Source organism: Bos javanicus, chromosome 22 (genome assembly GCF_032452875.1).
Source record: "Bos javanicus breed banteng chromosome 22, ARS-OSU_banteng_1.0, whole genome shotgun sequence".
In the NCBI taxonomy this organism is placed as follows: Eukaryota; Metazoa; Chordata; class Mammalia; order Artiodactyla; family Bovidae; genus Bos; species Bos javanicus.
In genome coordinates this window covers 31,515,307-31,543,217 of record NC_083889.1, presented here as the reverse complement: position 1 = coordinate 31,543,217, position 27,911 = coordinate 31,515,307, and the positions used below count along the sequence as shown (strand labels likewise).

The 27,911-nt window shown below is 38.7% G+C and overlaps 1 long non-coding RNA gene and 1 pseudogene across 1 annotated transcript in view; one reads left to right on the top strand and one right to left on the bottom strand.

The window, feature by feature from the left end:
* LOC133235672 (uncharacterized) overlaps positions 1 to 27,911 on the top strand; it is a 703,684-nt gene that overhangs the window by 21,834 nt on the left and 653,939 nt on the right. The gene's annotated exons all lie outside the window — the stretch shown is intronic.
* Positions 8,578 to 13,645, bottom strand: LOC133235635 (uncharacterized; annotated as a pseudogene).

The following is a 27,911-nucleotide window of genomic DNA, read 5'->3' as shown; positions in this document are numbered from 1 at the left end:
ATTAAGTGAGGGTTTCAAAAATTAAATTTCTTTAAAGCTATATGTAAGTTTTTAAGATTCACAATAGACACTCCAGTTTCCTGCAAATTTGCCTTCCTCATTTCCACCTTTGGCTTATCACTCAGATTGCACCCTGGAACAGCCTCTAATTTCCATTGGATCATCTTTCTTGACCCAACTCTGTCCTTTAAAAGGACAGACGGCATTATCCTTAGAGCTCTCTAATTGCTCTAAAATCCTATCAAACGAACATCTCAACTACATCATTTATCATTTTATCTTGCCTTGTATTGTTAAGCTTGAAAACTGCTATTCCTTGTCCCACCCAAAGAAAAACCATTCTTTGCCCCCAAACTGGAACCTCATGTAAACTCATTCTGCTCTGCATTCATCTACACATTGCAGAGCATGTAGTAGGTGCTTAGTTGCTCAGATGTGTCCATCTCTTTGTGACACTGATTTGCATCTCCTGCCTTGCAGGCAGATTCTTTACCTGATGAGCCATCAGAGAACCCTAATATCAGTTCAGTATCAGTTCATTGGCTTAGTTGTGTCCACCTGTTTGCGACCCCTTGGACTGCAACACACCAGGCTTCCCTGTCCATCACCAACTCCCGGAGCTTGCTCAAACTCATATCCATTGAGTCGGTGATGCCATCCAACCATCTCGTCCTCTGTTGTCCCTGTCTCCTCCTGCCTTTGCTCTTTCCCAGCATCAGGGTCTTTTCCAGTGAGTCAGTTCTTAGAATCAGGTGGCAAAAATATTGGAGGTTCAGCATCAGTCTTTCCAATGAACACCCAGGACTGATTTCCTTTAGAATGGACTGGTTGGATCTCCTGGTAGTCCAAGGGACTCTGAAGAGTCTTCACCAACACCACAGTTCAAAAGCATCAATTCTTCATCACTCAGCTTTCTTTATGGTCCAACTTTTATATCCATGCATGACTACTGGAAAAACCATAGCTTTGACTAGATGGATACTGGGTTAATTGCTTTTATTTTTCAATGGCTGTTCACTTACCTCTCATTTTATCCTTTCCTCAATGCAAATGTCCCTTGGTCAGCAAGGAGATCAAATCAGTCAGTCCTAAAGGAAATCAACTCTGAATATTCATTGGAAGGACTCATACTGAAGGTAAAGCTCCAATACTTTGGCCACCTGATGTGATGAGCTGACTCATTGGAAAAGACCCTCATGCTGGGAAATATTGAGGGCAAAAAGAGAAGGGGGCAGCAGAAGATGAGATGATTAAATGACATCATCAACTCAACAGACATGACTTTGAGCAAACTCTGGGAGATAGGGAGGGACTGGGAAGCCTGGTGTGCTGCAATCCATGGGCTTGCAAAGAGTTGGACACTGATATAGTGCCTGAACAACAACAATAAATACAAATGTGCTTTTGTGTGTAGGTGAGATTTGTGACCCTGGCATTTGTGGAATGGTGGCACGAGACAGCCAAGTTTAGTGATCTGTTTCATCAAGTTCTTAGGCAAGAGCCTCTGGATGCATTGTCCAGAATTTTTTTTTTTTTTTAACAAGATCAATGTTCTTCAAATTTTCTTCTGCAGATTTGTGCCAGGACCCTCCTAGGACTGGCATAGTGAAAAAACTGTGAGGAGCAAGGGGACAGAGGGTTAGGGGCCTGGCAAGGTTTTTCCACTGATTTTTCTCATTACATGCCTTCCTTTGGTCCCTGTCTCTTTCACTAGAATGTGACATTCCTTTGGTGGAGGTAGTGGTTTAGTCACTAAGTCATGTCCTACCTTTTGCATTCCCATGGACTATAGCCCACCAGGCTCCTCTGTCCATGGGATTTCCCAGGCACGAGTACTGGTGTGGGTTGCCATTTCCTGCTCTAGGGCATCTTCCCAACCCATGGCTTGGACCACATCTTGAACCCATGTCTTGAACCTGTGTCTCCTGCTTTGCAGGAGGATTCTTGACCGCTGAGCCACCAGAGAAGCCTGAAACGCCTATAGCTAAGGGCTATCTTTTCTCTGACATCTATGTTCTCACCTAATTTTCTGAATATCATCAGATGGGGCATAATCATAATGATGGACATTTATGAAGAACATATTCTGGAGACAGTGTATCATTCATTGATTACGTCTTTCAATTCTCGTTGACACACATTTCCTTATCTGCACAGTTCTCATTGTGCAGATAAGGAAATTGAAGCAACAAAAACTAAATAGAAGCTAGAGAAATGCTCTGGACTAGCCATAAGACTCTAGAGGATTGTGCTGCCTTAATTGCCACTGACTTGAATTGTATATCTTTATGCCTGAAGACAGGACTTGGCTTAGTTGCTTGGAATCAAGATAACCTCCTCTGTATTAGACTTGCACTATAACCACTTTCTGAAAGAAAGAAGCTATCTTTAAGTTGATTTCTTGGTTAGCTAGTACACTGTGGGCTCCTCTCAGTGTGACATTCAGAAATGTCCTGCCCACTATGTGCGGGGTGAACATTTTCGATATCAGGCCCAGAGAAGAGTCCTGGACAGTCATGAAAGAAAGGATTTGAGTCCGTGAGATGCCATTCAGCCCACGTGGTGGGGTGGAGAGGGCACAGATCTCACTGGTTCTTTAGAGATGCAAACTGAGACTCAGAAGTACTTCTCCAGAGAATGTTTGAAATGATGCCTGGAGCAAAACCAGATTATCCTATTCATGAAAAATATCTGTTTTCTAAAACCAAAGCTATTTGATTTTTAAATGAATGATTGAAGTCCTCAGTCAAAGCCCTTAGGTGCCTTTGGGGGATGTTTTGCAGCCCCTAACCTCTAGTAAGTTTTTTTATGTTTTATGTTGTGATATATGGGGAAACCACAAACTTGACTCTAGGGGCTAACTTTTCCCGAGGCACTGCTTTTTACTTTGAGAATCATGTAACCATCAGCCCGTAGTTGGTGCACGTTGTATAAGATTCAGACTGTACATGAGTGAAACCTAAGAGTTGCTTGTCCTTGATCTCCTCTTTTCGTCCCTTTTTCCAATCCCTGGTGCTTTTCATCTCCTAAGTAGGTCTCAGTTGTGCCAGTTCCCTGCCATCCCCACCAGCAGCTCCTTGATGAGGTCACCACCATTATCTCTCACCTGAACCAGTCTACTTTGCCAACAAAGGTCTGTCTAGTCAAATCTGTGGTTTTTCCAATAGTCACATATGCATGTAAGAGTTGGACTATAAAGAAAGCTGAGTGCCGAAGAATTGATGCTTTTGAACTGTGGTGCTGAAGAAGACTCTGGAGAGTCCCTTGGACTGCAAGGAGATCCAACCAGTCCATCCTAAAGGAAATCAGTCCTGAATATTCATTGGAACCACTGATGTTGAAGCTGAAACTCCAATACTTTGGCCACCTGATGTGAAGAACTGACTCATTTGAAAAGACCTTGATGCTGGGAAAGAGCAAAGGCAGGAGGAGATGGGGACAACAGAGGATGAGATGGTTGGATGGCATTACCGACTCATTGGACATGAGTTTGAGCAAGCTCTGGGAGTTGGTGATGGACAGGGAAGCCTGCGTGTTGCAGTCTATGGGGTCGTAAAGAGGTAGACATGACTGAGTGACTGAACTGAACTGAACCTATGTAATAGCCTCAGACATCTTTTCTGGACTCCTTTCAGTCTGTTCTCTCTGTGTGTATGTGTGTGTGTTTGTGCTCAGTTGTATCTGACTCTTTGTAACCCCATGGACTATAGCCCACCATGCTCCTCTGTCCATGGAATTTTCCCAGGCAAGAATCTGGAGTGGGTTACCATTTTCTCCTCCAGGGGATCTTCCTGATCCAGGGATCAAACCCACATCTCCTGCATCGGCAGATGGATTCTTTACCACTGAGCCGCTTTGGAAACCTGTTCTAGAGTCTAGATCATCTCAAAAAGTGGATATGCTCATGTGAGCCTCCTACTCCCTCCCATCCTTGTTAAACATCTCCAGTGCTATTCCACCTACTGATCTTAACAGACAAAGCTCCCTCATATGGTATGGATGCTCCGTGTTGTCTGGCATCTCTGCTCTCTCTCAATCTCTCCTCGATGTCTCATCTCTACCCCTGTGATCTCATTTCTCTTCTCTGCCTTTAGTCCTACCTTCCTGCCAAAGGGCCCTTGTCATTTCTTCTTCTTGCTCCCTGGAATTCTTGTCTCTCTCGAATAAAGTCTTAGTCATCTTTCGAATTTCAGCTCAAGTGTCTCCTACTGCCAGGTTGGTTTAAATCTCATTTAACCTGTCTTAAGACCACATATCTTGTCTTTGTAGACCCCATCGCAGTGTACACTTTGTACTTGTTGCTGTGAATCAAGTTAAAACTATGTGCATCATGGTTAAAAAGGAGGTTCAACACCCATTTAGGCCAGTTACCAGTGGTGGAATCTTGGGCCACACTAATTTCTTAATTTTCCTAAATTTCTCTTACCCTCAGTTTCCTCACCTATAAAGTGTGGACAGTGATAGTTCCTAGGTGGTGTTGTGAGGATTAAATGAGAATATATATAGTAAGTGCCTAGAATACTAGTAAGTACCTAACCACGGGTATTAATGTGGCTGCTAAAAGACAAGTATAAAAAGCATTCCTCTGGTACATAATTGTGGGATGAATGAATGCATCTAAAATTATCATAAAATTGCCAGAATTTTTGGTTCAAAATTGCTTTTATTGAAAGTGGGCCAACTTTATTCCAACTTTGTGCTCTATTTTTCCAGAAGGGGGCTAGGCAAGAAAGTGTGGATGAATTGGGATAAACTATTACCTGCTTCTAGGGGCTTCTCGGTGGCTCAGATGGTAAAGAATCTGCCTGTGATGCAGAAGACCTGGGTTTGATCCCTAGGTTGGGAAGATCCCCTGGAGGAGGAAATGGCAACCCACTCCAGTATTCTTGTCTGGAGAATTCCATGGACAGAGGAGCCTGGTGGGCTATAGTCCATGGGGTTGCAAAGAGTTGGACATGACTCAGCGACTAACACTTTATTGCCTGCTTCTAGGAAAACTACTCAAAAACTTCTTTAATTATCTTTATGAAGAGCATAGTGTGTATATTTCCATTGAATTTTACAGCTTTGCTTACTGCCTTCTGGTTCAAACCCTCACTTCCTTCTGATAGACCCGTAATCAGGATGGCTTTGTATTGGCAAACACTGGGTAGGAAGGCCAAAGTCACTTATACTAAAGTGTTTGCAATTACTGTAGCAAATTGAAACTCTAAATACAATTTGTGTCGTTAACCTCTCAGGGATTATATTTTTGACTTTCTCTCGTGTGACATATATCCGGTCACATATTCATTGTGAACCACTGCTTAAAATGCACAATCCTCAAAGGTTACTAGCAATTATTTAAAAGACCCCATATTCATCTCAAAACCCAGAACTGGGAGATAAGGTTTACAGAATGGCTGCATAGGACAGTGGCATAAACAAACCATTTCATAGTTCTTAAAATAAAGTACTTATGGAGCACAGTTTTATCTACAAAGCTTGAGAAATGAATTTATTAATCCTCACAACATCCCCTGTATTATTATCACCACATAATAAATATGGATCAAGGGGTTGAAAGGTTAAATCGTGTCCCCATCCCCGCCCCTATAGGGAACTTAGTATTACTTTTTAATTGAGTTGTCTGTTTTGTTTTCCATCTCTAAGTTTGTGTCTCTTTTGCCAAATTGAACCATTTGTGGATATTTTTGAATATAGAGTTCTTGAGTTAATCTTGAGACTCAAGTCCAGGTCAAGTTAGTGTCTTGCTGAATCCTATATGGAAAGTGCAGGGCTTATGAGTCATTGCTTAAATATATATTATATATTTTTTCATGTTCTTTTCCATTATGGTTTATTATAGGATATTGAATATATTTCCTTGTGCTATACAGTAGGCCTTTGTTGTTTATCCATTCTCTATATAATAGTTTGCATCTGCTAATTCCAAACTCCCAGTCCTTCCCTCTCTCAGCACCCCCCACCCCCTTGGCAACCACAAGTCTCTTCTCTTTGTCTGGGAATCTGTTTGTATTTCATGGAAGTTCATTTATATCATATTTTAGATTCCATGTATGTGTACAGAAAATAGTATAATGAACTCTCATATCTCTGCCACTGTGCTTTAGAAATAAAATATTACCAGAAAAAGCAGAAACTTTCAGGGTCTTTGCTCTTACCTTGTAAAACACCTTACTGTGAAGTGTGACAATGATCATTCCCACATCCCATGTCTATCTTTATATTGTACTGCATACATATGCATCTCTGAATAGTATAGATTATTATGTTACATGTTTTAAAAGTTTATATTACTGACATCATAAGGTATGTATCTTTCTGCAACTTGTTTTTTCTTTTTTTTCCTCAGTATTTTATTTTAGGAGATTTCACCCTTGATATATGTGGCTCTGGTTCATTTTCATTGCAGTTTAATATTTCACTCTGATTATGCCACACTTTTTAAACAATTTTTGTTGATGTTTAAGTGATTTATATTTTTTGAATATAAATACTGCTACTATAATGGTACTTACAAATATTTATATATGATGTGAGACATTTCTAAGATATATTACAAGGAAGGGAATGTAGGATCAAATGGTATCGATATCTTAAACTGTTATTAACTATTGCTTTTTCTGTAGAATGTTATACCAGTGTGCACATTAATAGTGTATGAGAGTTCTGACTGCTCCGTATTTCATTTTACTTGGTATTGTCAGATTTTTATGTCTGATGGATTTAAAATGGTACCTTTTTATGTTTTAATTTTTATTTTCCTGATTACTACCAAACAAAACATGTTTGTAAGTGTCTTTTTGTAATCATTTAGGCTTTGTACTCTGGAAATTGCCTGTCTGTAGCTTTTGTCCATGTTTCACCTGGATTTCTTTTTATTGATTGGTAAGTGTTCTTTATATATTCAGGATACCAACTGTTTGTCAATTATACATGTTGCCAATATTACTCATATCTTCTTTAAGCTTGTTCTTCAATGCGTTCAGGTTAAAATTTTCTAAAATTCTTAGCATGGAAAATACAAACAGGTAATTTTGCCTCCTTTTCTCCTAAATTTTTATTTTCAAACATTTTGCACCTCTTATTTATGCTTTGGCACATAAGCTTCGTCCCTTCAGATTCTTGCTTATGCTGTTTCCTCTGCTTAAAGTGCATGTAACTAACTGCTCCTTGCTTGGCTGACATTTATCAGTCTTGACAGCCCAATCTTTCAGAAAGTTTTTGCCTCCCTGCACCATGCCTTGCATCTGTCCTTGCACCGTGCCTGCCCTGTGCGGACTGGGGAAGAACTTTTAGGTTTTCTCCTCCCAGAAATAATTATTATGAAGAAGAAAATAATGTCTGATGACTTTGCCACCTAGTCACCTAGTTCTGGTAACATCTTCCTGAATGGCCTACCAAAAACACAAGTCTACAGATTTCAGGTCCCATATAAATATTCTAATTAATTTAGCCTTGGCAGTATTTTCATTGAATTCCATATCACCATGGTCTTTTGGACCTGCAACATTGATTCCAGTTTTCAAAGACACTTATTCAATTGAGAGGAAAGAGCTCCAAATGCAGATATGGAAGTCTAGAAAAAAATTCCACAGCTATTTTCCTCCATTCTTTACCAAATAGCTATTCCAAATGGAGCTTATCAAACAACTTTCTATTTCCTACCTAGTGTGAATCTGTATTTGGGATACGTGTCAATTTACTCTGTTTTCTTTCTTTTATGAATGACCAGGACCTGCACTGGGACATCTATTATTGTGAAGCTGGGATTTAACCCAACTAAGGGGAGGAAAAAGACCCAACACACCAAACTGTGTATTATTTACACGTTTCACTATTTAATTTCCTGTCTCCATTACACAGATTTTAGTATGCAGATTATTTGCCCAACAGGATTTATCAGTTCCTTGTTAAATCATATTCTCCTCAGGGTACATATTGTTCATATTTATAAATTCTTATTAATTTCAAGAATCACATTGTTTAGCCAACAAAATTATTACAGCTTTGATGAAGCTTTTAAAGTGTAACATGTAAATCACTATTTTCTCACTTTCATAAGCAGCTGAATTTTTGATCTCGTGGATTATTATGGTTTAGAAGATACTTAGTCTTAGGGAAAATGCACAAGATGGTGCAGTTGTGTGTAGATGAGGTTATTTAATTAGAACTGCTGTTAATGACAAATTGCTATCACTCTAGCTACCCCTTCTCCAAATTGCCTTTCTTAAATAGATAAATGAGCAGCGCTTCCCAATGTTGTTCTAAATACGATGGGACTAATATTTAAAGCTATAAATGCTACAATAACAAATGACAGGATGGAAGAAGTAAATGAATATTAAGTGTTTATAATCACTTGTTTTCTAAATTGCATCTTGATTGTGTTACCTGGGAGACTATTAGGGGGATTGTTTAATGAAAAGAGAACTTAAGGAGTTTTAAAGGATTTTAGAGTAAAATAAAATAAATATGTCTTCATGTCTTTGTGACAAAAAGGTAACTTTTTATGAGTTATCTTTTTATTTAATAAAGCTTTTTCTTTTTTTTTCAAAATGTAACATCGGTGGGCCCTGTTCATGCATCTTCACTAGCAGCTGGGGCATCTCCATCCTTGGTGTTTCTGGCGTGAATTACTTGAACTCTGTGCTTTGAAACCAGTTTAATAAGTCCTTTACTAAGGGGTTCCTGAAAGGCTGCCCTGGCCAGGGAACCATGGATCTTCAGTCTCTCAGAGACGACAGCTAGAGTTATAAACTTAGAGTTGGGAACTTCTCTACAGAGTTGTCATATTTGCTTTGTCAAACAAGACTAGGTTATTGAGCTTGTCCCAGACTTTGCCTTTGGACTACTACTACTTTTGGGGCTTACCACCAGATTTTTTCACTGGAGGTTTGTCTGTCTTTACCACGTTTCCAGCATGTTTCTTCTTCTTGTCCTGGGCAGCATAGTGAAACTGGGAGAGCAGCTGCAACCCATTAGTTAGGGTTTTATGTGAGACAACAAGCGTTGTCTACATAACACGCTCATGCCTTGCTAGCACTTCATATCTGAGTGGTATCTTACTTTGCCTTTTCCAAACATTTAGATATCCACTATTGCATCTTTTCCTTCCAGTATCTCTGGGATGATAGAATGCCTCATTTGACAGAGGAAAAAACAGACCAGAAATGGTTATGTGGCTTGAATTAAACTGAAAACTCAATTAATAACAAAACTAAAATTATAATTCTATGGTGTTTAATGCCTTCCTGCAAATGTAAAATGGAGAAGATGGAAAAGTTGACTACTGCTTACAAGTCATGAGAATTTATAATACAAATTATGAAGTTCTGGCAGCTTTCCAATGCTAGAGTATTAGAAATAAATGATCAGTTTTCCTAATTACAGACATTGGTTTCTCTCTTTGATGTATTTTCAGTATTTCCTATATGTTCTGAAATTAGGTCTTTGCCTTCAGAGTTAATATACAGCTGAGACCAGTGAGCATTCAGTTGAGGTGAAATGCTGTTTAGTGATTCTATAATTAAGGTGATCAGATCTACAATTTTTATTACTGCCATCAGCATTTCATCTTTCTCTGCTCCTCTGTCTTAGTAATGATAAGGTAAGAACCAACCTTCCCTGTTGGCTCAGGGTAAAGAGATGGTAAAAAGTCTGCCTGCAATGTGGAAGATCCAAGAAACAGTAACACCTCTTAAATCAGTGGCCATGTGCTGCTATCCAGAGAATGTAACTGAATCATCATGAAACTGCCGCAGATGTCTGCTCGTCGCATGATGTAAAAACACTTGAATCTGCCATCCAAACACTCTGTTGAAATCGTCAATGTCTAATGTACTGACATGAAAGTTCTATGAAATTGGAGGACTATTTGTAATCATTTCTGTAGGTGCCCCTGGAGTTTTTTGGAAATCTGAATTTGTATTTTAGTGGAAACGCCCCTGGAGAAGCATCTCCTTTTCAGGTCCCTACCTTTTTTCCAGATCCTTCCTCTGTCCTTGATCAGTGAGCTGAGAGCTCTGTTACACAAGGTGAATTGGGCAAAGGAGGGAGAATCTTTTCCTGTTTCTGTATGAACAGCTCCAAGTTCAAGCTCATAGTCAGTGGGCTTGGAGAGAAAGCTTCTGGTTGAAAGAACTGCACCTTGTCTCTGGTTCTAAAAGCTTGCTAAGTGGTCATCAGGAGGTGACCACCTCTTTCTGGTCATCAGGAGAAAATGGGCATGTGGACTGAAAATTAATGTGTCTATTTGGTTGTTCCTTAGACTTTTGTCAAAGGTTTATCTTCTCCTATGTTTGATTTGGCCCTAAGCTCACTCTTTCCCCTCCCTTAAGTACTATGTGTATCTCTGTTGAGAGACACTGGTTAAACAGAAGCATGCCAGCTGCTTTGAGGGCCAGTTTGGAAAACTTTGGACCAAAAAAGATTTTTCTCTTTCAGGGATCACAAGCTGAAATGCATAGTGAAATAAGAAACATAAATTAGTAAATCAGGCTGAGGATGACAGTAGATGGTGATAAGGGCTATGACAAACTGGCCCGGCCTCATCTAAAGGCATGGTTTGGTCTTCACTCAGCTTCAGCAAATGGGTGTTTTCTTGAAATGCCCATGGTTACCTTGAACCTCTGATTTTATTCATCAGAACCTAGAAATCTTTTTATGTGATAGCTCTTGGTTGAACAAATAAAAAATAAATAAATAAATCATCTGGTAGGCCATACAAAATATGCCATGTTGCAACTGCTTTTTTTCATAGGTATTTGGAGACCTGGTTGAGGGAGGGAGGGAGGGAGATGAGCCAAAGCCCATGGAAAACCTGCCCAGTCAACATATTGTTTTCTATACCTATACCTATGAAGTCATTGCAGACTAAGAGATTTCCTGCCATATAGACGTGGCAGAGCAAAGCCTCTTACCCCAGTGTATGCAGAATTTTGCACACCTCTGTCTTTTTGTGGGGAAAATGTCCATGACATTCTCAATGTTATGACAGTCTCAAAAAGTCTGTCAACCGAAAAGATTGTGAGTCTCTTCTGTCCCATCCTTGACAAGTTTGTCTAGTTTCTGCCTGTTTCTCTAGGGACAGGGAACTTACCACTGTGCATTCCTGTTAGAAGCAGTCTGAAGATAGGAAACTTCTTAATAGCAAATTTTTTTTTTTTCTCAACCTTTTTGTTATTGGCAGCTGAAAAAGCCACCTAATCTTTAACTAGGAAAGTGCGCTTGAAAAAACAGTTTTAGAAATTAAGAGGTAGCTATAATTTCCTGTAACTATCACCCATTCTTAGAAAAAATGAACATTATTAAATTGTGATAGTTACTAATGGAATTTCTAATTCTTTTACAATTAAGGTCATTGAATCTTTATGTCTTGACCTTCATTCGGAGATGATTTACATGAAAATAAGGACTCCAAGTTTCCTCGTGTTCCGTTGACTCATTTAAGCTTTTTTCTGTCATGATTTCTAGAAATGTGAAACTGGAAATGATACGAGCAGCTGTGGTAGAATGGAAGCTCTTAAAGTCAGAAGATATTGAACGGATACTTCTGCTGCTTATTCAGTATATGATGTGAAACTGGAAGTATTGGTTTCCTCTTTTGAATGTGCGAGTCTGATAAAGTCTCTGCAAGTAGTGTGAAAAACAAATATGAACAGGCAGTATGTCATAGTGTAACAAGAGTGTGGCCATGCATAACCCGTAGCATGCGGCCTGTGGTGCCCCATTGCCAGGTGAAGGTTTGCTGTTGCTGTTGTTCAGTCACCCAGTCACACCTGACTCTTTGCAACCCCATGGACTGCAGCACTGCCAGGAAGGTTTAGTTCAGTTCAGTCGCTCAGTCATGTCCAACTCTTTGCGACCCCATGGACTGCTGCACACCAGGCTTCCCTGTCCTTCACCAACTCCTGGAGCTTACTCAAACTCATGTCCATTGAGTCAGTGATGCCATCCAACCATCTCATCCTCTGTGGTTCCCTTCTTCTCCCACCTTTGATCTTTCCCAGCATCTGGGCCTTTTCAAATGAGTCACTTCTTTGCATCAGGTGGCCAAAGTATTGGAGTTTCAGCTTCAGCATCAGTCTTTCCAATGAATATTCAGGACTGATTTCCTTTAGGATGGACTGGTTGGATCTCCTTGCAGTCCAAGGGACTCTTAAGAGTCTTTTCCAATACCATAGTTCAAAAGCATCACTTCTTTGGTGCTCAGCTTTCTTTATAGTCCAAATCTCACATCCACACACGACTACTGGAAAAACCATAGCTTTGACAAGATGGACCTTTGTTGGCAAAGTAATGTCTCTGCTTTTTAATAAGCTGTCTAGGTTGGTCATAGCTTTTCTTCCAAGGAGCAAGCCTCTTTTAATTTCATGGCTGCAATCACCATCTGCAGTGATCTTGGAGCCTCCCCCCCGCAAATAGTCTGTCACTGTTTCCACTGTTTCCCCATCTATTTGCCATGAAGTGATGAGACCGGATGCCATGATCATAGTTTTCTGACTGTTGAGATTTAAGCCAACTTTTTCACTCTCCTCTTTCACTTTCATCAAGAGGTTCTTTAGTTCTTCTTCACTTTCTGCCATAAGAGTGGTGTCATCTGCATATCTGAGGTTATTGATATTTCTCATGGCAATCTTGATTCCAACTTATGCTTCATCCAGCCCGGCATTTCTCATGATGTACTCTGCATATAAGTTAAATAAGCAGGGTGACAATATACAGTCTTGACATATTCCTTTCTTGATTTGGAACCAGTCTATTGTTCCATGTCCAGTTCTAACTGTTGCTTCCTGACCTGCATACAGGTTTCTCAAGAGGCAGGTCAGGTAGTCTGGTATTCCCGTTTCTTTTAGAATTTTCCACAGTTTATTGTGATCCACACAGTCAAAGGCTTTGGCATAGTCAATAAAGCAGAAATAGATGTTTTTCTGGAACTCTCTAGCTTTTTTGGTGATCCAACAGATGTTGGCAATTTGATCTCTGATTCTTCTGCCTCTTCTAAATTCAGCTTGAACATCTGGAAGTTCACGGTTCATGTACTGTTGCCAGGAAGGTTACCTTGGGACTATTAATGGTCATACTCTGCCACTGGTTGGCTTGGTAATGGGCCCCTCCCCCAAGTGAGCATCTGTCAAAGAGTGAAGGTTAGTGGTCCCACTCAGCCACTGGTTGGTGCTACAGTAGGCCCCTCCCCCAAGAGACCAACTGTTAAAAAAGTACCTACTTGGCTAGTCTGTCAACAGTCAGCACAGCTGTGGTCCTGAGGTAGAGAGTGAGGTAAGAGATGGGTCCTGGCCTTCTCCCTAGCTCTCTAGCTCCCCTGGCCCCTGGCCAGTGGGTGAGCTGAAGGCCCAGGGAACGGGATGGGGGATGTGTCCTGCAGGGTTCCAGAGCCCCTGCCAAGTCTGCCCACTAGCCAGGCCCAGACCTTGAGCCCATGGTGAACCTCTCCCCCATCCTTACCTCTGAGGCCTAGAGGCAGCAGTTGTCTGCTTGGAACGTGGTCTGTGGGACTTGCCCCCACTGTGTGGGCGGCCTGAGTAACCTGAGGGCCTGGAAGGTCCTGGTTGCCTGACTCCCTCAGCAGTGGCGGGGCCTGAGGACTGGCCCTGAGGGAGCTGCTAGCTGAGATCTGCATTCTCTCAGCCAGGACCTGGGCCTCAGAGGTTAAAAGTTGTGCCTTGAGATCCTTGCCCTTTCTTGTCAGAACAGAGAGTAACTTTTGTTTGGTGGCGATTTACGGGATCATTTGTGCCCTGACCATGACTCACCTCAAGAACAAAGGCTCTCACAGCAAGAACTTTGCAGGAACTTACCATACCCCTCCCTCACCTTTCCTATGAAAGGACTTTCCTGAAAGCTTTTGGGGAGTTTGGGGTTTTTAAGGCAGGAGCCATCCATCTCCTTGCAGGGCCCTCAGTAAACCTTTAACTGTTCGCAACTCTGACGTGTTGGTGGTGTTTGGCCTCATGGTGTGTCGGGCACAGGGATTTCATTTCACCAACTGTAGGAATCATCAAAATCCGGATTTTATTGGCTGTGGAACTAAGTACTAGTTATTTAACTTTTCTAAGCCTCAGTTTCCATATCTGTACATTGAGAAGTAAACAGTGCTGGCTTATAGGAATATTTTAACTGTTAAATGAGAGTGTGTGTGTAAAGAGTTCCCATAATACCTGACATACAGTATGTATTTAATTAATGTTGGCTATTAATGTTTTGATGATGCTGATCAACGTAAAAGCACTGGGTAAAATGTAACATTTAAAACTATTGTGATCACTCAGACCTTTTATTTTCAGTGTGGAGACGAGGGTATGAGCAATCCCATGGTAGGAAGAGCTGGGTCAGGCTGTATTTGGAAGCATGAGGAACCTTTAAGAAGTGCCAATTATACTTTGTGGCACGGAGCTTAAAATATTTTTAGAAAATCTTTAAAATAAACAGATACATTGAGAAATAAAATGAATTGTAAGGAGTTTTTGGATGCAACAAGAGTTTCACAGAAATTTTGGTAGTACATCAAGCCATATGCCAACACCTTGGGTGCATATCTTTGACTGTGGGTGGGTTGGAAAGCCTGCTTTCCAGGTTCCTGTTTTTCAGATATGGGGTCCCAGTGGGAAATGATCTGACAACTTTATGATCTTGTTCCTTTCAATGTGAATTACTGGGCAGCAGACTCTTTGCTGTAGGTTCTCAGTATCCTGAATCACATGATGAGTGTATAAAATAGTGATTATGTGTGGATTCAGAGAAAGAGCAGGAGGAAAAAGAATCAATATTGCAGAAGTAAATAAAAATTTGTCTGCCCAGGAGAGTGGGGCTTCCCTGGTGGCTAAGATGGTAATGAATCTGCTTGCAGTGCAGGAGACTAGGGTTCAATCCCTTAGTGGGAAAATACCCTAGAGAAGGGAATGGTTACCCACTCCAGTATTTTTGCCTGGAGAATTCCATGTACCGAGGACCCTCATGGGTTACAGTCCATCGGGTTGCAAACAACTGGACATGACTGAGTCACTAACACTTCTCTAGGAGACTGACTCAAACACTTGTCAAAGTTTGTTACTAGACCTAGAATCTCAGAGAGATTCTTGACAGAATCAAGGGAAATGGAATCCCAGTGAAAAAGATAAGGTGAAATTCTAAGGACGTGGTCTTTCCTTGGACTAAGTCACTTTGCTTTCCCACTGTTTAAGAAAGAAGTTATTGCTTTTATACTTTGTTAAAGGTAAAAGGAATATAAAACAGCAGTTATTTTTGCCACTGGCTTGCCTGCCTTTGTTTGGGGGTGCACTATGGCAGAACAAAGGTCTTTGTTTCAGAAATTACGAATCAGAGGAAGCAGTCTGTGTATTGCATAATTTATACACAGTACTTGTATAGAGAGTACACAGAACTGTTTTATTGGGGGATTGAATATTTGAGGGTTACGAGCACCCCTCCCCCTGAAAGGACAAAGACCCTGACGTGTGGCTGCTCCCTCCTCAGTATTTGAGTGGCATATCGAGATCTTTCCAGCTCGAGGTGCATAATGTACTGTGCAGGCTGACTCCCATGTGGAAGAGAGCACACAACTTCCTTATGCATGAGGCATTTTTAGCAAATTGGACCCCATTTCAATCTTGATGAAACTTGATGACATTTCCAACTTACAAGTGCACAAAATGAAAAAGCAAATTTTTAGCTATTTATGTGTCAGAACATCAAAAGCTCAAAAGCCATAATTAAGGGTGTCAGTGTGGCAGGAAGACCATATTTCTCCTCTTTTCAGGGGTCTTCTGGATCTCCCCTCAGAGGTTATAGACAAGCTTCTCTTTCCCTTGAAGACTTGAATCAAACAGTTTGGATTTCATGAGCCCCACCTGGGAAGCTACCACTCAACTTCCAACCCTGTCATGTCCATATTCAGTGTTTTTCTTCATTTTTTAATGAGAAGAGGAATTTTACTAACCACTAGGTAGCTGGTGTTCCCCATTCCTGAACAATCTTTCTGTGCTGCTTTTTGGAAAGCTGAAGGCAAAATGTAAGAAACAGTGATTTGATATGTTATTTAAATTCCTTTTTAATTTTATGTTTATATTACATTCAATTAACTTTCAGGTTTTCAATCCTACTAAATATACTAAACTATGTACCCATTTAATAAATAGATGGACATAATATATCCAGACATAAATATATGTCCAAATAAATGGAATCAAATGAATATTTAAAATTTAATAAATATCCATTTAAACATTTGGACTGGAGCTTCTCAACGTCCATTGTGTATATTTGTTAAAGTGCAGATCTGATTCACTGGGTCTGAAGGGTATCCTGATATTCTGCATTTCTAATAAGCTGCCTTATTAGAATGGCTCACACTTGAAGTGGCAAGGCTTCACATATCTTTCTAACTAAGGGATGAATTTTAAAATTCAGCTGTGGTCATTGTGATGATCAACAGGTGTACTTGTCTGGGATATACATATTTTGGTTAAGAAAGCCTTTGAATTTTATAACAGAAATATTCTTAAAATTAATCCCTAGTCCTGCTGCTGCCTGTTAATGATTCACAAAAATCCCTGCCTAATAAGAGCTATTTTCCTAAGAGCTCACATTGAATTGCAAATAGTACATACAATCTGAGTGACATCCACAACTCACTTATGTAGCCCGAGCTGCAGATAGAGCAACTTCTCTAAGTGTTGGATCCTGTTTTGTGCCATGCATCCTCTCGAGGGCTGCATGGAATCACAACATTGCATAAGGCACATATCCGCCACCAAGAAGCTTAAACTCCATTGTAAGTGGAGTGAGGGAGACACAGTGTATATGCGTGAAAAGTAGCATGAAATGGAGATTATTTAAGGTGATGTAATAAAGACCCAAATTAAATGTCAATTGAATTCAAGGGAAAGAAAGAAAGCTCCTCTGATGGTGGAGCCCCAAAGAATCCTTATGGAGAGGGTAGCATTTGAACTAGGACTTGAATTATGAGATTGGGTATGTAGAAATGAGGCTGTGAAGTGTGGACTGAGGTGAGAATATATTATAGGGAGAGAAAGCTTGAGAAAATAGATGGTAGGAAAAGTAGCATATGTGTCATAAACTGGGAATAGTTTCATTTTGGCTGAAATGCGGATTTCATGCAGGGATTATGTTTGACAGTATCCTTGGAAACGAAAGTTGGGTTTACAAATGGAATGACCTCAAAATCCAGTGAAAGATGTTTGGGTTGAATTTTAGTAGTCACTGGGGAGCTGTTTTTTAACCCAAGCCACTTATTCTTATTTCCCTTTCAGAACTTCTTTAGTCTTTTTCATTTGAACTATTGTGTGTGTGTTTGTATATGTGTGTGTAAATAGATGCTCTAATTGTTCTCAAATATTTTTTTTTATTTTTTAAAAATTATCAGTTTGAGATAACTCAAATTTGAAATAACAACTCAAATTTATTTTGATAGTCTGTAAATAAAGAGATTATGAAAGGAAGGGATTTGTCCTAGGAATCAACAGGATATGATGGATGGAAAGAAGGATCCTATGCACTACCTTTTGAGGGGTGACTCTGTCTCATAAACCGTAGTGAAGGGAGAATCCAGAGATGTGGAGTTTAGTTGGGAATTATTTGGATTTATGCCTCTTAAGTTGATGGCATCCTACAGTATGCTGGTAAAATGAGAAGGACAAAATAAACCTGGGGCATCTTGGTGGATCATCAGTTTCATTCGATCATAATTTTACTCTACAGTATGTAATTTAAAGTCTTTTAAAATATTTTAGAAACAATTGTATTTATCCTTGATACCAGTAATTAACAATAGTCTAAAATCAATCAGAAGTATCATTTTAGATTTAAATGTGTTTATCTCTAATTTTTTACATTTTGATGTTTACCCATGCTGGTTGTGATAGACTATTCTAAGAGCTTTTTCTCAAATACACACATACACACACACACACAAAATTTAAGAAGCATATTAATCCCTCTGAATTCTCAGTTGTTCGTTCCCATTTCTCTTATAGAACTGCTGTGTCTTCTCTTTGCGTAGTATGGAATCCAGCCACCTTATACCTCCCAGGTTTAGGTACTGTACATTCAGCCACACGTAAAGACTAACTTAGCTTCATTCCATTTCAGTTCTAATTTTCCCATAGAGAGTATCTTTTTGGCCCAGCTTGGATCAGTGGAAACAAGGCTGTTGAGGACTTGTTCTTGCGGAGATAGGAAAGAGGTGGTGAAAGGCAGTTCCCAGAGAAAGAGGAAATTATTGTTTTCTGGCATTTCCTGAAGAAATGCCACCTATCTGTAGAGTTGGAAGGATGTCCTTGGGTCTGGCGGGACACCTCTACCAGAGCATAAGAAATTAGTAAATAGGAAGAAACCTTCTTTGATCAAGTTTAAGACCCTCTGAAGCCATTTGCTCATAATGTCCTTGGCTTTCCTGGGGACCTCTACTCCTCATTTGATCAAAGTCATGTCTCTTAGTTTAACCTCACTGATGAATCACCAAGCACTGTGCTATTGATCTGAGATCTTTATATAACACTGTGGTGTGTGGACTTCTTGGTCTTATAATACAAGGAACAGAGTTAATGAAGGAGTTTTTCTGACCTCACATGAGAACATATGGATAGGCTGGATAACATTAATGATAAAACATTTTATAGCTGAATTAAAAAGAAAGATGGGGGAAATATCTAGGTTCCAGGGATTTATAGAGGCAACTCTATCCAGTGTAGTTAGCAGGATAGCAGTTTGTATATAATCTTTAATGACAAGAGGCTGGATTCTTAACATTGATGGGGGAACTTAGTTTAGGCTCCCCACCTGCCAAAACCCCAAAACTATACCATGGAGTTGTTATTATGATACATAGTGCATAGAACTCCCATGGAAAAATAATCTTAGCTGGAGCTCTGTTTGCAGTAAAAAAAAAAAAAAAACAAAGGAAAAAGACAAATCATGCAAGGAAATGAACTATTAATAGAATAAACTGATTCTACAAACAGAAGGATTGACACTGAAATGAATCTGAGGTATAAGAAGGTTTTATACAAGTAAGTTTAAGTTGATTAAAGACTTCATGAATGAGGAGGGACTGTATAAATTTAATAATAGGCAATTTTGATTTTAAAATCAGGAGTTACATAAAAGAGGAATACAGTCCTATAATAGACCTCAGTGAGTAAGTAAAAAAGCAGATTAGATATATGGGAGGTGAATGGTAGGGAGAGAGAGAAGAGGGACTTACAGACATTATAGCAGTTGCTATCCTGATGGATTAAAAAAATTGTAAAATAAGGTAGAAACATTAAAATATATGGCAGAGAAAATGAGACAGTCCAAGAAATTTACTGGATTTTCTAGAGGGAAATAATATAGTGATTGGGAGGTAAACTATATTATATTTGGTTGATAATTTTAAGTATAAATGAAAGACATGGATCTCCTGATTGAAGAGTTACAGTGAATCCTAAGCAAGGTAAATAAAAGCAAATCAACACCTAGAAACAAATAAATTGTGAAATGCCACAGATAAAGTGAAAGCCTTATAAAGAGGTAGAGAGAAAAGATAGATTACTTACAAAGGAGCAGTGCATTCACTCAGAGTCAAATTCTCAGCAGTAGTAACAAGTGTCAAAAAAAAAAAAAAAAAAAAAACAACCCAACCACTAAAATACCTGCAAAGTCCTGAGGGAAATAATTATCAAATTACAGTTATGAATCCAGGTCATATGCTACGCAGGAGTAAAAGTGGTAATATAAAGCATGTTTCCCTCATAGAAGCTTGCCAAATAGTAACCAAAAGATGGGCTTCAGGAAGAGGAAATGGAACCTCAGGAGGAAGGAAATAGTGGAACAGAAGGAGCAATGGTGAACCAAGATGTGGGAAATGGTGGGAGTTACCTAAACGGATATTGATTTGAGGGTAAAGACTAATATGATAAAGAGTGTAAAACAGCATCAAGCTGCCATATTCCACAACAGAAAAAAAAAAATGAGTAGAATTTAAGTATTGTTGGCTATATCTTAAAATTTTCCATGCTTTAAGATAGCATGGTAAAAATTTAACAAATAATTTTCTTTATTTGGGAGGGACAAAAAGAAATCATGGTAAATATTTACAATTTGCAAACTATAATGGGAGAAAGAAGGACAAATATTTTAATAACCACAGTTCATGTAAATGAATCAATTTGCCAGTTGATGGTCTGATATTTATGTTGGTTTAAAAAATTCCAGTTATATACTCTTTCAAAAGAAAGGTGTTGAATACAAACACAGTTGGACTTGATCTCTTTTTAATCTTTGAGGATCTTAAGAAAGTCACTAGAACTCCATTTTCACAATAAGGGTTGCCAAAACTCACACACACCCATATTCTGGGGTGCCTTCTATGAACAAGAAATAATAGCAATTGAACATGGCTGGATGTAGGATTCCAAGTATTTTAATGTTTTATGATATCAAATTGAAGAACTGCTGGTTGGTGTTTGCCACAGGATTAGTTTTCACAGATGGCTTAGAGTAAAGCATATGAAGGGACATATACATCTCCTTTCCGAACAAAATGGACACATATAACAGCATATGGTAGAGTTCTTTTAATTAGGAAGTTTTACTGCACCATAATGATAAAACAGAAATTTAAAAGGCATGAAGACTTTAATTATCTGTGATTATGGTATGACATAACTCTCTTGTTTTCACTAAATCAACTTCCCCATGTTATTAGGCTGCTGATATTTTGATCATGTACATAATTCTTAAAAGCTAGAGTAAATAATAGGCCAGGTTATATTCATGTAACTGCACACAAGCCAAATTTACAATTACCAAAATCAATATATATACAGAGGCAAAATTAGATGAACTGAAAAAGCAGGTTATCAAGTCTCACTAAGTTTTTATCTCCAGACATTATTATTTATATTTTACTTGACCACTGATTCAACTAATGTAGGAAGAGCTGGCCCAAGGGATTTGATCTAGCACACTCATAAATGAAAAATGATATATATGAGTTTATCTCCTGCTGTGAGTTTTGGAAGTGAGATGTGGTACTCTGACACATTATTATAGACTGAATGTTTGCCCCCCCCGACCCCATTCATAAGTTGAATCTCTAACTCCTAGTATGATATTTGGAGATGGGGGTCTTTGGGAGATAATTGTGTTCAGATGAAGTCATGAAAGGGGAATTCCCACGATGGGATTTGTATCCTTAGAAGAAGAGGAAGAGAGATCAGAGCTTCTCTTTCTTTGCCCTGTGAACCCCTGGTTGGAAGCCAGGAAGAGAATCTTCACTAGGGCCTGAATCTGTCAGCATCTTGATCTTGGACCCCCATCCTCCAGAGCTGTGAAAAATAAGTGTCTGTTGTTTTAGCAACTTTGTCTGGGGTATTTTCTTTTAGCAGCCTGAGCTGACTGAGACAACAGGGCTCCCTGATGAGGTTGGAATCAACAGGTAGATCAAATTGGAGGCACCAATTCATTCATCTCAGTTTTATACCCACCATAGGAGATTGTGGGAAGAAGAATTGAACGTTGAGTAGTCTGTGAACTCCATGAATCTAAATCTCTGACGTGTGCTGGTCTAGTTGTGTATGTTCCTGATGGGAATGTTTAAAACCAGATCTTACCTTATATTTTGTTGAGTGTTACAATGAGTAGGTTACCCTGTGTTTCTCAACTTATTGGACTCTCAAGAGGAATTGATGGGACATCTAGATCCTTTTTTCATAGCTGGATGTTCCTTTTGACCTCAGGTAGACAATATTGGGTAATCTTCTTTCTCCAACAAAACCTCTTTGTAAATACAGAAAAATATAAATAAAAATTGAAAGGGAAGTAGTCAAACATAAGTTGTTTATGCAGATGGGCAACAAAAAACATGAATCAAAGGCATTTTTAGTAACTTTTGTATTTAGAGTATTTGTCAAGGCACTCATTTAAGCTAAAGTGGGTAGAAGTCATTTAGTTTCACAAAATGCCCACAAATACATTTCAGTGCTCATGGGTGCCTCTGTTTAGTGTTTTTCTCATTCATACCTCTTAGCCAAAAAATGAAGTCAGGGAAAAGAAGAATTGTTTTTTAGAAATCAAGACATTGGGAAAAGATTTTTAAGACAATATCTTTGACAAAGCCAAGTAGAAATGATGAACAGTGATCTCTGCAATAAAGAATTTAAATAGTGATTCAAGTAAAATATGGAGTTCAAAGTATCACTATATGTAAAGATGTTAATTATGCAAGTGGAGATTTTAACTAAATATTCAAATTTGTTTAAAGGTAGGCTTACTTTAGGAGATTCTTCCTTTTAATGCTGGCAGGTAGTGCTTTATTTTCATGTTTTTGCTGAACACTTTCATAGTCACAAATGATAATCTTGTCATATCAATGAAACTTATGTTAATATTTCTCTAGAGATAGGGAGTTTTCCAAATTTGCTGGCATGTTGAGTGCAGCATTTTCACAGTATCATCTTTCAGGATTTGAAATAGTTCAACTGGAATTCCATCACCTCCACTAGCTTTGTTCATAGTGATGCTTTCTAAGGCCCACTTGACTTCACATTCCAGGATGTCTGGCTCTAGGTCAGGGATCACACCATCGTGATTATCTTGGTCATGAAGCTCTTTTTTGTACAGTTCTTCTGTGTATTCTTGCCACCTCTTCTTAATATCTTCTGCTTCTGTTAGGTCCATACCATTTCTGTCCTTTATCGAGCCCATCTTTGCCTGAAAAGTTCCCTTGGTATCTCTAATTTTCTTGAAGAGATCTCTAGTCTTCCCCATTCTGTTGTTTTCCTCTATTTATTTGCACTGATCACTGAGGAAGGCTTTCTTATCTCTCCTTGCTATTCTTTGGAACTCTGCATTCAGATGTTATATCTTTCCTTTTCTCCTTTGCTTTTTGCTTCTCTTCTTTTCACAGCTATTTGTAAGGCCTCCCCAGACATCAGCAGTGGCCACAGGACTAGAAAAGGTCAGTTTTCATTCCAATCCCAAAGAAAGGCTATGCCAAAGAATGCTCAAACTACCACACAATTGCACTCATCTCACACGCTAGTAAAGTAATGCTCAAAATTCTCCAAGCCAGGCTTCAGCAATATGTGAACCGTGAACTTCCAGATGTTCAAACTGGTTTTAAATTGCCAATGTCCACTGGATCATGGAAAAAGCAAGAGAGTTCTAGAAAAACATCTGTTTCTGCTTTATTGACTATGCCAAAGCCTTTGACTGTGTGGATCACAATAAATTGTGGAAAATTCTGAAAGAGATGGGAAAACCAACCACCTGACCTACCTCTTGAGAAACCTATATGCAGGTCAGGAAGCAACAGTTAGAACTGGACATAGAACAACACACTGGTTCCAAATAGGAAAGGGAGTATGTCAAAGCTGTATATTGTCACCCTGCTTATTTAACTTCTATGCAGTGTACATCATGAGAAATGCTGGGCTGGAAGAAGCACAAGCTGGAATCAAGATTGCATGGAGAAATATCAGTAACCTCAGATATGCAGATGACAGCACCCTTATGGTAGAAAGTGAAGAGGAACTAAAAAGCCTCTTGATGAAAGTGAAAGAAGAGAGTGAAAAAGTTGACTTAAAGCTCAACATTCAGAAAACGAAGATCATAGCATCTGATCCCACCACTTCATGGGAAATAGATGGGGAAACAGTGGAAACAGTGTCAGACTTTATTTTTGGGGCTCCAAAATCACTGCAGATGGTCATTGCAGCCATGAAATTAAAAGACGCTTACTCCTTGGAGGGAAAGTTATGACCAACCTAGACAGCATATTCAAAAGTAGAGACATTACTTTGTCCACAAAGGTCCATCTAGTCAAGGCTATGGTTTTTCCTGTGGTCATGTATGGATGTGAGAGTTGGACTATAAAGAAAGCCAAGTGCTGAAGAATTGATGCTTTTGAAGTGTGGTGTTGGAGAAGACTCTTGAGAGTCCCTTGGACTGCAAGGAGATCCAACCAGTCCATTCTGAAGGAGATCAGCCCTGGGTGTTCTTTGAAAGGACTGATGCTAAAGCTGAAACTTCAATACTGTGGCCACCTGATGTAAAGAGTTGACTCATTGGAAAAGACTCTGATGCTGGGAGGGATTGGGGGCAGGAGAAGGGTACGACAGAGGATGAGATGGCTGGATGGCATCACCGATTTGATGGACATGAGTTTGAGTGAACTCCGGGAGTTGGTGATGGACAGGGAGGCCTGGCGTGCTGCAATTCACGGGGTTTCAAAGAGCTGGACACGACTAGCAACTGAACTGAGAGATAGGGAGAGAGAGAGCAATGAAGAACAGAACCATGCAAATCATAAAGAATTATGGAATCAAATATACAGTGCTGGATTTGAAAGAGACTGAATTTCACATGAGACCATAATTTCTGTTGATGCAGGTCAACTTTGACAAGATTGGAGAAGATGCCTTTTTACTTCTGATTATTTGTTACAACAATTTGCTAGTCATTAGCTCCTGTTTCTTAAGGGCTTGCTCTGTGCCAGATGCTGGTCTGAGAGTTTCAGATATGTTTATTGCCTTAGACAGCTCAGAATTCATGAGATAGCTACTATTGCCATCTCCACTTGCAAGAAAAAGAAATAGAAGTCCAGAAATGTGAAGTTAAAGCTTTTTGGTAATTGATCAAGCATGAATTTGAACCTATGTCTCTTAGACCTGAAGAACCATGCATGTAATTGCTACATTGTGCGTGCTAAGTGGCTTAAATCATGTCTGACTCAGTGACCCAATGGACTGTAGCCCACCAGGCCTCCTCTGTCCATGGGATTTCCCAGGCAAGAATAATGGAGTGGGTTGTCATTTCCTCCTCCAGGGGATCTTCCTGAGTCAAGGATTGAACCTGCGTCTCTTAACATCTCTTCACTGGCAGGTGGGTTCTTTACCACTAGTGCAGCTGGGGAAGCCCATAATAGCTATATTGCTATATTAGTTCTACCTAAATTCCAGCAGTGAAGGGCTTTTCAAAATGGTTTTCTAAATAAAAGTTAATACTACAACGATTCTTCTTGAATAATTTCATGAAAAAGATTGTTCCTCTAATATTCATGCATTGATACATACTTAATTATGTAAATTAAATTAAACTCATGAAGAGTTAGGCATCAATATCTTATCTAGAGAGGCAGTGCTGAAAGATGCTCCTTAAGAAAAAATGTGGATTCTGTTTATTTTGTCATTAAAGTATCTGTCGTTGAAATAAACCTGAAGCATTTTATAAAGTGGCATGATTGAAGGTAATAGATGTGGCTGTTAGAAGGTATTTCTTATCCCAGCTGAAACAGGGTTCACAGATACTGGGATTAATTCACTTACTCTTGCCCTAATCTAGTTTCCTATTACAGTGGAGAAACAATTTCTTTCCTTAAACACGATCTGAAACAAACAAAAGACCCAGGAACTTAAAATAATTGTCAGAAAACACTGAATTTGACATGTGCCTTCACAGTTTCCACAACATTGCCATCCCAAACATGTTGGCTTTGGTTTGTGAGATAAATTGGTGATATCTGTTGGAAGAAAAGTTCAAATTTCTGTGTTAACTGAACTCAAGATCACTTCCCATAAATATTCTGAAAGTTTGTATTATAATATGTTCTAGAATTCTGAACACAAAGTGTTGCAGTCACGAGTTTTCGTTGAAAGAGTATTGTACAAAGCTAGTCACCAAGTTAAATGTGTGACTCTCCCTTCAGTTTTAAGACATGAAGATTAAACAAATGTAACTAAATTCCTGTCTAGAGAAAGAGTGAGGAGGTAGATTGTAAAGAATCTAACATTTATCTGAGCACAAATATTGGAAATTATTGCTAAGGGAATATAGAAAGTGACTAAGTTAAATATTTTCAGGTTCAATGAGAAAGGCATTGCTTTTTTTTTTTTTTTTAAAGAAAACTGTTGCCTTTTTTAAAATATTTGTTTTGACTTAAATTATTTTCTATAGTTTTGCTGTATTCTATGTAATTTCCAATAAATGATGTATTTATTTATGTGAAAAGTAAGATTTGCTAATGCAAAGGTAACATGAAAGACTTTTTACTACCAATTTTCTAATGAAAATCAATGACATTTTTTTTAAATTTGGTTCTAGGTTTCATTTGCTTAAAATGAAAAATGTATTCTTAAAACTAAATAAAAAATATCATATTATCAGTATTTCTGGCAGCAAGTGAATGAGGACTCGTTCTGAATAGATCTCTCTGAATGGCTGCTCTATAACTACTGTGTTTTGTTAGAAAAGTATATTAAAAAGTAGAAACAGCATCATGAAAGAAGAAAAAGGATAGAAACAAAGTATAAAATATGTAATCTTTTAAAAGGACTTTATCAAGGAGAATCTTAGTGAAACTTTAAATGGGAAAGTCACACAATCCTAAGACTTTCCCATTTCCTATTCAATGAATAATTTACTTTTTAGATGAGATTTGCTAACATTATTGCAGAATAACTGTAATTGAAAATTATTAAAGCTCCATCTTTATTGCATTAAAAATCCTTGCATTTGGTGTTTGACCAGGTCTGCCTCATCATTAAGAGTTTTGAGGGAAAGCAAATCTGTCTCCCAAAGAATAAAGAGCTAAAACCTTAATTGCTTTCTTGTTTCCCACAAAGATGCTAATATGATGAACTGAATGTCAGGAATAATAAGACAAAATGATGGTGTACACCCTGCAAAGAGAAAATAAAACATCTTTTTATGTAAACTGTCACCAGAACCTCAAGGAAACTCTTTGCTCTTTCTCTGCCCTGATTTTGAACCGCTTCATTAAAAGTAATTTTGTTTTTCAGAAGGAGAACTCCCACATTATTCTATAAAAATAATTTTAAGAGAAATCTTCAATTAAGAGGTTATTGTTGTCTGAAAGATTTTTCCATAGTTGGTTGGTAGCTGAAAATGTGATCTTCTCAAGTTTGAATGGAAATATGACATTCATAATGGTTTAAAATAGATGTGTCTTGTCTGTTTGAAATGCCAATGAACTTGGTATTATTTATCAGATCCTTTGAAAATGTTGGAATTTTCAGAGGACAGAATTTTCAAAAAGGAGAGAAATTAATCATCAATTCTTTCTGTCTTCAAAGGATCGAAAAGTTAAATTAGATTGATAAAGCCCTGTTCAATGCAATACTTTAGCTTTTGAGAATCAAAAATAAACAAGAAATCATGGACTTCAGCTACACCTGCCTGAAAATATTCCTTTTATTTTATTTTTTTGGGGGAAATATAGTAAAACTCATCTCACTGGCCATCTTACCCAGTGCTTATCCTAAATTTAGATACCTGCTTGGTCTGTAGTCCAACTTGATAAATGTTTGGATACATAAATGCATATAAACCACTTGCAACAACATCTCAAATTCTTTTTTCAGTTGAAATATAGGTGGCATGCATTATTTTGTTAGTGTGAAGTGTACTGCATAATGCTTTGATGTTTATGTACATTATGAAATGATCACCGCAATGAGTCTAGTAACCACGTGTCCCCATATTACTGACCGTATTTGTTACGCTGCATATTATATTTCTGCGACTTATTTGTTTTACAACTGGAGTTTTGCACCTCTTAATCCCTTTCACCTAATTTGCACCCATAATCCCACCCTGGGGAGTCTCTAATCTTAGTTTAAAAACAATTCTGGACAATGTATTTACTTAATAATTTATCCTCCAGAGAGTTTCTTCTTCATGGATATAGGAAAAGCAAACTTGTCATTTCAGGCCATGGAAATCATTTTGCAACTGAAGCAACAGTGACCAGAGTTAGCAAAGAGTTTCCCAGTTCTTGCGACATGGTTTACATACACAAGTTGAAGTGTGCCGTAAAAGGGTTTCTCTTGACCTAAGATGCCCCTTAGAACCACCATGCTGCAAAC